Source organism: Sturnira hondurensis, unplaced genomic scaffold (genome assembly GCF_014824575.4).
Source record: "Sturnira hondurensis isolate 20B ecotype Veracruz unplaced genomic scaffold, ASM1482457v3 Scaffold0021214, whole genome shotgun sequence".
Taxonomy (NCBI): Eukaryota; Metazoa; Chordata; class Mammalia; order Chiroptera; family Phyllostomidae; genus Sturnira; species Sturnira hondurensis.
In genome coordinates this window covers 5,381,423-5,393,222 of record NW_028093845.1, presented here as the reverse complement: position 1 = coordinate 5,393,222, position 11,800 = coordinate 5,381,423, and the positions used below count along the sequence as shown (strand labels likewise).

At 40.5% G+C, this 11,800-nt stretch overlaps 1 pseudogene; it reads left to right on the top strand.

Annotated features, from left to right (window-relative positions):
- Positions 1 to 5,491: 5,491 nt before the first annotated feature.
- LOC118977104 (glyceraldehyde-3-phosphate dehydrogenase-like) lies at positions 5,492 to 6,596 on the top strand (annotated as a pseudogene).
- Positions 6,597 to 11,800: the final 5,204 nt, after the last annotated feature.

Here is an 11,800-nt window from a genome sequence, read left to right as displayed (position 1 = left end):
GCCATTTTATTATTTATATTTTTGATCTTTGTTTCCGTTTTTATTCTTAAAGAAGACCCATTAGCTTTTTCTTGTCTGGGAAGCTGTTCATATGTCTTTCAATTCTAAATGATAGCATCTAGTAAATTGCTTGTCTCCATTTTGCTTAGTTCTTTTTCTAGAGTTTTTTTCTATTTTTTCATTTGGGAATGCTTCTTTGTCTCCTTATTTTGGCAGCCTCCCTGTACTTGTTTCTATGTATTAGGTAGAGCAGCTACATCTCCTGGGATTAGTAGAGTGGCCTTATGTAGTTAAGTGTTCTATAGGGTCCAGTGACACAGCCTCCCTAGTCACGCAAGCTAGTCACTTTAGCTGGGCCCTCAGCCATTCTCCCTGTGAACTGTGTACACTCTTCTGTCTTAGTCGAGCCTTGATTGCTGTTAACATGTCAATGGGAGGGTTTTAACCCCAGGATGTGCTGCTGCAAGGACTGACTGCAACCATCCTGGAGGACCAGCTGTGCAGGGACCCACTTCACAAAGCAGGACTTACTTCAGCAGGGCTCTGGTGCACACTGAGTCCACCTTTTGAGTGTATCCCTTGTGGAGAAGTTTGGGTGGTAATTGGATGTGGTCTGAAGCTGTCTACTAGGTGAGCTGACTCTGGGGACTCTCAGGAGGTATAGGCCAAAATTAGCCACCAACTGTGCTCTACCTGGGGTCACTCAGCATGAGCTACAAAGCAATCTTAAAATAGCTGCTACTTGTGCTGGGCTTGGAGGTGCCCAGGAGAGGCCAAGCTGGGAACCAAGGCTGGTTGCTGCTAGTGTTGGGACCTGGGGGCACTTAGAGAGAGATATGGGGCATGCTGAGTCCAGACACTGCTTTTTTTTGAGAGGTTTTATAAAAGTCTTAAGCATGACCAAGGTACCTGTTCATATGGAGAAGGCCACTGGATATGGCTTGGGTTGGGTCAGCAAGTTGGGTAGGTCAAGATCTCAGGGAATCACCTGGGCATCACTGACTTTGTTTGCCAGGTTGATGGAGACTCAAATATGGCACTGCCTACCAGCTGTGTGTGTGTGTAGGGTCCATAAAAGGAACAATGGCCTCTGCCAGCACTCTGTCTGGGAGAAAACTGCCCTTCCAGCTCTCACCTTGATGCCAGACAATTTAGTTTCTTTCCATATATCCCTGGAGCTTTCTGAGCTGCTCCCTTGGGGCTGGAGCTCAGAGAGAGCAATCCCATGAGTGCATCCTTTAGGAGGATTGCTAGGACTCCAGGAGTCTCCCATCTCACTCACCCAGACCTTATGGAGACTTCTCTTCCTGGCACTGGAACCCTGAGCTGAGGTGCCTGGTGTGGGGCTGGGTCCCCTCTCTTCTCCCAGGAAAGACTTCTATAAGATATCCATCCCAAATTTTATTGGCTAAACACAGGGGTGAGACCATCCTATTTTTTGTCTCTACCCCTTCTAGCAATCTTGAGTGTCTTCTTCTTTATATTTTTAGTTGTGTAACTTTTGTCCAGCTAGATTTCAGGAGATTCGGAATGATGGTTGTTCTGTAGATTTAGTTGTAATTTTGATGTGGGTATAGCAGAATTCTGCGCTTATATAGTCCTGCACTTACCTACACTGCCATCTTACTGAAAGCTCCCTGATCCACTTTTCCTTACATCCCAACATCATATCATCTCATCTATAGATATTTTAGCAATATCTCTAGATATCCACTTAAATATATGACTGGATAAAAGACACTCAATAATTTGGCTGATGGTAGATTAAAAATGATAAGTTATTTGATTCTCCTCTATTTTTTGGTGAGGCCTATGTCTCCTCCTTTTGGATTTTGGCAGACTCTGTCACTGCAGTGTGACAGATGTGATACTGTAGGAGTTTCAGGGCTTGGGCCTTATAAACTTCTGCTTCCTGTCTCTTGGAATGCTTTTTTCTTGGAGCCTTGAATTTCATATACAAAATTCAATTACCTTGAGACAGCTGTGCTGGAGAAGCATGTGTAAGTATTCCAGTCAACAGTCTGCTGAGTTCAGCCTTCTTACCTTCTCTGCTAAGGCACCAGGCATGTGAGTGAAGTCATCCTGGACCATCTACAACATGTAGAGCAGATTGTCCAGCCTTGCCCTGTTGAATTTCCTAACTCAAAAAATATGAGGCATAAGGTAGCTTTATTGTTTAATCCATGAAGTTTTTAGAAAATTTGTGAGTCTTTTTAAATTCACATTCCCAGTGTTTCTTTATGAGCACCATATCTCTTGGGAATGTGATTTATTCTTCCCTTAGAAGGTCTTTTTGAAATTGTGCCGATCCATTTGACACATAGTTTTGAGTCTTCTTTATCTTTGTTCTTAATATATAATTTATTTCACTATGCATTTACATAATTTAAATTTTACAATGAGTGTCACAACATTTCTGAGAATCTAACAGTTGGGTTTTCCACACTGGTATGAGCTGTCTCCAGCACAGTATTGATCAACAGCCCAGTCTTGGTCAGTCTGTGCTGATTCTACCTCCATTCAGATCCGGTAGATCAGTTAAGTTACCTGGCTTTGGAGTCAGAGTTGAACAAAAATTTTGGCTTTGTGCCTTACTGGTGTGACCTTGGGTAAGTTATTTAATGTCTAATCTGTTGCCTTATATGCAAAACAGGGGTGATTGTTTCTACTTTAAAAGATTATGGTGGAGGATTAAATGAGAGGAAACATGACAGAAATTTGCACACTGTCAGTGTTAATATTATTAACATTATTTGGTTTTTTCATGAAATATATAGACTCATTTTGGCAGTAGTGCTGTTAAAATTCACAGTAATAAAAAGAAAGACAGATTTTGGGGGGAGATATGATTAGAGAGACTTCTCTCAAGCTCTGCTTCTTGGTTTGGTGCACTGGGACATGTCTTTACAGAGCGGAGGGGTAGATGCAGAGCAAAGAAGTGGGGAGGCTTGTAAACACCTGAAAAAGGGTGTTAGCAGAAAGAAGCACCAACTTCCCTAACATGTGGATTCTTGACAGCCCATCCTCCTGGGAGGTGCTTGGGAGAGAATTCTATGGTCACCTTTTGCATACTGGCAAACCGAAGATAAAATAGGTTGCAACTTGCCCCAGGATCATAGTAGCAGAGCAGAAAAAAAATTAGCAGAAGTATTCAGCATGGTTTTTTGATAATGGATTCACTGCAATACCCAGGCCATGCAGGTTCTTTAATTTTACCCGAACTATGCCCTTAAATGAGGTCTGTTTCAGGCAGAGACACTAATCCGGCCCCGAGGTGGAATAATTCCTCGTCAGCACCCTTCTTTGATGTGTAGCTGATATGGAACTGAGTGCCAACATATGTTTGTACAAATATATTGGCAAATGTAAGCAGCCCACTGCTAATTACTATGCTGTGAACCTTATGTGAAGTTTAAATGATGCCTTAAGGAATTCGAATCCGAGAAGATAATATATGTATTTTCAGATGTTAGCAAAATTAGTTAACTTATTTTTTAATTGAACTATTGGGCTGACATTGGTTAATACAATTATATAGGTTTCAAGATATACAGTTCTATAATGTGTCATCTGTACATTATAATTTGTGTTCACCACCCCGAGTAAAGTCTCCTTCCATCACCATTTATCCTTCCTTTATGCTCTTCTATCTTCCCTCAGGCCCCTTTCCCTCTGGTGACCACCATACTGTTGTTTGTTTCTATGAGTTTTTTTTAAAAGATTTTATTTATTTATCCTCAGAGGGGAAGGGAAGGAGAGAAGGAGAGAAACATCAATGTACGGTTGCCTCTTATGAATCCCCTGCTGGGAGCTGGCCAGCAACCCAGGCGTGTGCCCTGACTGGGAATTGAACCTGCAGTCCTTTGGTTCACAGGCCCGTGCTCAAGCCACTGAGCTACACCAGCCAGAGTTCCATGAATTTTTTTGAATCCCTTTTCACCCAGACACCCAGTCCCCTCTCCTCTGACATGCAGTCTGTTCTCCACATCTCTGAGTTTGTTTCCATTTTATTTGTTAGTTTATTTGTTTATTAGATTCCATATATAAGTGCACTCATACAGCATTTGTCTTTCTATGACTGACTTGTATTCTTTTTTATTGTATTTTCCCACTATCATTTACCTGCCTTATACATTTTCCCACTTCCACCCACCCCTCCCCCTAAAATCACCACACTTTTCCGTGTCTATGAGTCCTCTTTTTTTTTTCGCTTGAACCTTCCATCCCTAACCCCTCAAAACACACCCCAGAGCTGTCAGTCTGCTCTCCATTTATGAGTCTGTCTCTATTTTGCTTGTTAGTTCAGTTTGGTCATTAGTGTTCACATATGGGTGAAAACAAAGGGTATTTGTCTTCCTTTTACTAGCTTATTCCACTTAGCATTATGTTCTCCAGGTTCATCCTTGCTGTCACAAATACTAAAAATTTTCTTCTTTTTTAATGCACTTCCTATCAAGACTCAAATGACATATTTCAAAGAACTAGAACAAATATTTCAAAAATTTATATGGAGCCATAAAAGGCCCTAAATAGCAACAGTGATATTGAGAAAGAAGAAGTTGGAGGAACCACACTATCTAATATCAAACTATATTACAAGGCCATAGTAGTCAAAACAGGAGGGTACTGGCACAAAAAAACAGACATACAGGTTAATGAAACAGAACAGACAACTTAGAGAAAACCCACACCTTTATACTCATTTTGACAGAGGAAGCAAGCACATACAATGGGCTAAAGATAGTCTATTCAATAAATACATGTAAAAAAATGAAACAAGACCACCTTCTTACACCACTCACAAGAATAAATTTAAATGGATTAAAGGCTTAAATATTAGACCTGAAACCATAAAAATCATGGAAGAAAACATAAGCAGCAAGATCTCAGACATTGCTCATAGCAATATTTTGTTGATATATCTCCCCAGGCAAGAAAAAAAAGAAAAAGTAAGCAAATGAGACTATATCAGACTAAAAAGATTTTGAATGGCAAAGGCAAACATCAACAAAATTAAAAAAAAAAACTACTGAATGGAAGAACATATTTTATGATATATCTGATAAGGGGTTAATATTCAAAATTCATGAAGAACTTACAAAATTCAACACCAAAAACCAAACAACCCAATTAAAAAAATGGGCAGTGGACCTGAAAGGACACTTCTCCAAAGAGGTCATACAGATGGCCAAAGGACATATGAAAAGATGCTCAATGTCACTAATCATCAGAGAAATGCACATAAAAACCACAGTGAGATATCAGCTCACACTTGTACTAATGGTTATCATCAATAAATTAACAAACAAGTGCTGGCTAGGAGGCAGAGAAAAGGGAACCCTTTCGCACTGTGGTGGGAATGCAAATTGGTGCACTCCCTGTGGAAAGCATTATGGAGTTACTTCAAAAAAATTAAAATTGGGCTCTTGGCCTCCTGTTTGACAGACAGGCATGTCTTCCTGAGCAGTGCCAGCATCAACCCTGAGACTCGATGCTGAAGGTTGGAGTGAACAGATTTGGCTATTTTGGATATCTGGTCACCAGGGCTGCTTTTTACTCTGGCAAAGTGGATGTTGTCACCATCAATGATCCTTTCATTGACCTCAACTACATGGTCTACATGTTCCAGTATGATTCTACTCATGGCAAGTTTAAAGACACAGTCAAGGCTGAGAATGGAAGCTTGGATCAATGGAAACTCCACCTCCATCTTCTGGGAGTGAGATCCCGCCAACATCAAATGAGGTGATGCTGCTGCTGAATATGTTGTGCAGTCCGCTGATGCCTTCACTACCAAGAATAAGGCTGGGGCTCACCTGAAGGGTGGAGCCAAGAGGGTCATCACCTCTGCCTCTTCTGTGGATATCCTCTTGTTTGGGATGGGTGTCAACCATGACAAGTATGACAACTCCATGAAGATTGTCAGCAATGCCTCCTTCACCATCAACTTCTTGGCACTCTGGCCAAGGTGGGGACAACTTTGGCATCATAGAGGGACTCATGATCACAGTCCATGCCATCATTACCACCCAGAAGACCATGAATGGCCCCTCTGGGAAGCTGTGGCATGGTGCCAAAGGGGCTTCCCAGCACATCACACCTGCTTCTCCTGGTGCTGCCAAGGCTGTGGGCAAGGTCATCCCTGAGCTGAATGGGAAGTTCACTGGCATGGCCTTCTGTGTCCCCACCCCCAATGTGTTAGTTGTAGATCTGACCTGTTGCCTGGAGTAAACTGCCATCAAGAAGGTAGTAAAGCAGGCAGAAGAGGGCCTCCTCAAGGGCATCCTGGGCTATACTGAGGATCAGGTTGTCTCTTGAGGCTTTACCAGTGACACCCACTCCTTCACCTTTGATGCTGAGACTGACATTGCCCTCAATGACCGGTTTGTCAAGGTAATTTCCTGGTATGGCAATGAATTTGGCTGCAGCAACAGGGTGGTGGACCTTATGGTCTACATGGCCTCCAAGGAGTAAGAGACCCCTGGACTACCAGACCCAGTGACAGGAAGAGAAGCCCTCAACTGCTGGGGAGTCCTTGTCCCAAATTGATCCCCCAACACACTGAGAATCTCCTGACCTCAGTTTCCATCCTAAACCCCTTGAAGAGGGGAGGGGATTATGGAGCCCTGCCTTGTCATGCACTACCAATAAAGTTCACTGTACCACCCTTCAAAAACTTAAAAATGGAACTGCCTTATGACCCTGATATTCCACTTCTGGGAGAATATTCAAAGAAACCCGAAACACTAATTTGAAAGAATATAAGCACCCCTCCATTCTTTGCAGTGTTATCTATGATTGCCATGATTTGGAAGCAGACCAAGAGCCCATCAGTAGGTGGGTAGATAAAACAACTATGGGACACTTACACAATGGAATGCTACTCTGACATTACTTAGTATAGCACTCTCAAATTTTAAATTTCATTTAGTTGCAAAAAAGGTATCTAAATTGCACATATGAAAAAAAGTTTTTAAACATACTTCTAATTAATAACTTCCACTAATCAATCAGCTAATTAACCAATAAGTAATTTGATAAAATTATACTTTAGTTTCTTAGTAGGCCTGTATCAATACAAAGAAATGGTGGGTTGTAATTCGTATTTAAGTATTTGTATTTATATGATTGTTTCTAAATTTTTTTAGTGTACTCAAAAATAGATTTCCTCTTAAAATGTTTAGAATAATTTCCTAAATTTCAATCTCTTTATTAAATTTTTCTCTTTCTGTAGAGAAGGATAGTTAAATAATATGAATGTATTTGGTTAAGTTGTACACACAAAAAATATTGTGAATAATACCACCACCACCTTTGAAATCTTTAAGTAAAGCATAGGAAATGTAGTCAATAATATTCTAATAACTGTGCCTGGTGCCAGGTAGGTACTAGACTTATTGGAGGGATCACTTCATAAATCAAATAAATGTCTAATTATTATGTAGTATACTTGAAACCAATATAAAATAATATTCAATGTCAAAACAAGAGAAAATTTTAAGTACGCCATTCTCTGACACCCATCTCTTATTTTTCCAGCTCAATTGCTCTAGTATACACACTGTAACAATTCTTTAGTGTCATGGAGACCTCCAGTTTATCAACCCTACATGCCCTATCCATCAGTTCCCTCCATCTTCATTTCCTTTCTTGTCCATCATAATGTCATGGTCCATCATCATTATCACTCCCTTGCTAATTCCCTAAACTCCCTTTCCCCTCTTTTCCTTCCTCACACTTGACTGGCAAAAGCTCAACCCTGATTAAACCTAACTGGCACATTTCCTTGAACACTTTTGGGGAAAAAAACACTCCTAGAGTGAAGCTGACTTATGCAATTTTATGTTATTGATCTCAAACTTCAAATGGACTCAGACAAAACCTAGAAATGCTTTGATTTCTACCTTCTCTAGTTGGGTGAACATTTTACATGTTATAGCTCTGATGTGAAGAAAGATGTGGCTTATTTGTTTTCTATAATTGATGTAATCTCCCAGGTCTCACCTGTTTAGTAGCAGAGGGGAAAACTGGGAAGATCAGATAGTAGTGTAGTGCAAACTTAGTCACAAATTTAACTAGTGGAATCTCAATTTTAGATCTCAGCACTCTGGGCAACCTTTGGATGCCTTTACTTCCAAACCCCTTGACTCTCTCCAGCTTCTATTCATGATGGTATCTGTATATATGCAAAAACTTACTTGATTTATGAAAGAGAGCAAGAATGCCTCAGATACACTTAACAAACTCTAGGCCTCTGCCCCCTTTGCTGGGAACAAAGAGTATCTTATCAGTGTTGACCTTTGCTCTTTGCACTGGAACCCATAAAGATATGTCTAGTCCCTTGTGGCCTTTTGGAAGTCTTGTGTGTGCATCTGTTTCTGAAATATGGAGCTGTAGCCAATGATCCGGTTGCACAGAACTCCTGCTTTCTGGTCTCCTTTTCTCTTGCTCCAGTTCTCTGGTCAACGAGCGCTCTCAACCCCTTTATAGCAACACATCTCCAATATGCTTTAAGAAACCAATAGCAATATCTATGCTATTGGTTCCATGCACAATGGACATGGTGCTGAGAGAAATGAGGGACTTCTGCTGATGGTTTGTGTCTCTTCCAGGCTCTACCTAAATAAGCATACTAGTTACACTACTAACTTTAACTCCTACTCTATGAGATGATTATATTATCTGTCTACTTGATCCTCGGAGCTCTCATTAGCCTTCTACCTCCTCCCTATTCATTTCTCAGCAGATGACCCCATCCCACATGTCACTGAGAAAATTTATAGTCATCATAGAACTCTCACTGCTAAATCTATAATTAACCTCCATCTCTTGCTTTCCTCACATTCTATCCAGTTTTCAGACCACCCAAATCTGGTGTGCATTTCTACTGCTTTTCCAAAATTACACATGTCTTATTCTCCTCTTAGTCAGCAGCACTCAGCACAGTTGATCATTTTTTTTCTTTTGAAAATGTTTTCTAGGTTAACTTCCCTGGTACGTACTCTCTAGCTTTCTTCTCATTTCATTAGCAACTTCGTCTACATCGCCCTTCCTGGCTCACCTCTTGTCTCAGTCTCTAGATGTTGGAGAGGCACTTTCCCTTTTACATTTTTTCCCAAGGTGATCTTGCCCAGCTTCAGAACTTTTAATACCATGTATGCTGGAATTTTTTGTATTCATATCTTCTCCCCAGACTTGTCCTCTGAGCTTAGACTCAAATATTCAAGCTACTTTCTTGACACCTCTGTTTGGAGAAATTATGGGCATCTTAAACTTAACATGGCTAACACAATTTTTTTATTTTCACCCCCCCCACCAATAATCCCCTCAGTCTTTTGCATCTCAGTGGCAGTACCATTATACTCTCCATCCTGAACCTAGAAATCCGACAACCTTGTTGGATCCCCCAGCTGCAGCTTCTCATCTCTTACAGATTTCCTTTTTCTTGGTATATTATTTTAAAAAAGAGTTTATGTATTCATTTTTAGAGAGAAGGAAAGGGAGGGGGAAAGAAAGGGAGAGAAACACTGATTTGTTGCCTCTCACACGCCCCCAGCTGGGGACCTGGCTGGCAACCCAGGCATGTACTTTGGCTGGAAATCAAACCAGCAACCTTTTGGTTCTCAGGCTGGTGCTCAATTCGTTGAACCACACTAGCTAGGGCTCTTGGTATATTCTTTAAGCAGTGACGTTTTGTCTTGGCATTAATTCTCTTTTCATTTGCATGTTTTTCTTGAATCAATTGAATCTGTTTTTACAGCTTCATTATCATTTATATGCTGATGATTTTCTATATTCCATCCCTAACCCAGAATTTGTTTCTGAAGTCAGAGACACTATATTTATTTTTTACTCGAGTTTATTTTTATTCTGATACAGTTGTCCCACTTTTTCCCCCTTTGCCCTCCTCCACTTATCCCATCCCCCACTCCCACAGTCAATTTCCACACTGTTGTCCATGTCCATGGGTCATTCATACAAGGTCTTCGACTAGTCCCTTCACCTCTTTCCACCATTATTCTACTCCCCCTCCACCTCTGGTCACTGTCAGTCTGCTCCATGTTTCCATGCCTGTGGCTCTATTTTGTTTGTTAGTTTATTTACTTCATTAGATTCCTCTTAAAGGGGAGATCACATGGTATTCGTCTTTCACTGACGGGCTTATTTTACTAAAGATTCTCATTTAAATACTTCGTCACAATCTTTACTGTGATGTTCCAAACGAAATTTCTAGTTAAGCTGTCCAGAATGACATTTGTTGTAATTTGTGCTTCCTTTTGGTCCCCTTTTCAGTTAATGATACTAGCATCTATTAGAGTCATAAGCAAGAGTCTTGGGTTCCATTCTTGATAAGTTGTCTCTTTATCATTCCCATTCAAACCATCAGAAGGTTCTGTCTCCTCACCTTCTAAAATGTATTGTCAATTTGTCAACTCATCTTCCTTTCTTATGAAATCACCTTGGGACAGGTCTGACTGATTTCTTACCCGGACTGTTAAACTGATCCCCTCCTTTGCATTTTTACTCACTTCTGTTGCATTCTTTGAGAAGCCAGTGTAGTTTCCAAGAAAGCGAATAGGGTCATGTCAGTCTCCTGTTCAAATCCATTCATTTTTATATAGTACTTCATAAATCTTCAATCATTTTGTTTATTTTCTAATCTGCCTATGGTTATAATCCTCCAGTGGAGTTTATGCTTCATGTGAGCAAGGTATTGCTTCTCCTGCACCTAGCACAGTGCTTGGTAACAGTAGACACCTGATGATGAGTGACAAAGGGGGCCCAATTATCAACATCAATGTCTAGTCACCACGAATTCCAAAGTAATGTGGTTCAAACTTGCTGCTAAAATGACATTCCAGGGAACGGAGACTAAGAAGTTTCATTAAATATGCCTACGTATGGAACCTCCCAGCTATATTTCCAAGGGATTGCTACTCTAGGGACATAAGTGACTGGTTACTTCCTATTGCACTGTAGGAAGCCTAGGCCTTGTGCAAGCAACTTCAGGACCACAGCTAGGTAATTTGGGAAAATGCATTTGTATAAAATTCAGACCAGATCAAATTCAACTAGTAGATACTCATAAAGCAACTTTCCACTTTCTGAATTACTAGGTTTGGACATGATACTACAATTTCAGTTTAAACAAAAAGGAGGAGACAGCTATTGCCCAACATAGGATATGGCCAAGTCACTTGGTAAGAAATGATTTTATTTTTTTTATTTGTATTTTTTATTTTTAAATTTTTATGTATTTATTTATCTTATGGGGGAAGGAGAGAGGGACAGAAACATCAATGTATGGTTGCCTTTCGTGTGTCCCCTGCTGGGAGTTGGCCTGCAGGGAACCGGCCTGCAACCCAGGCATGTGCCCTGACTGGGAGTCGAACCTCGATCCTCTGGTCGCAGGCCCGTGCTCAATCCTCTGAGCTACACCAGCCAGGGCTATTTATTTATTTTTAGAATACCAATTATCAGTAAAATAAGCCAATTGCTGCAGCTGTTCCCCACCCCCAAGAAAAACAGCCGGACCAACAAATCCGTGTACTGTGGTACTATTTAAATACTAATATGAAAAGTGACTTAATGTTTTTTGGATTAATATTTCTTGATTTCTCTCATTTGTCAACTGATTATCAGTCTTATCTTCACTGGAGAAAGTAGACTGTGTCTTGTTTTACTACACATCATCAATTTGAATATGTTTCAAATTAATTGCCAGTGTGCAGGGCTGAGATAGGAGGTTTAAAAATAAGATGATGATAGTGGGAAAGGAGATATGAAATAAATATACAGA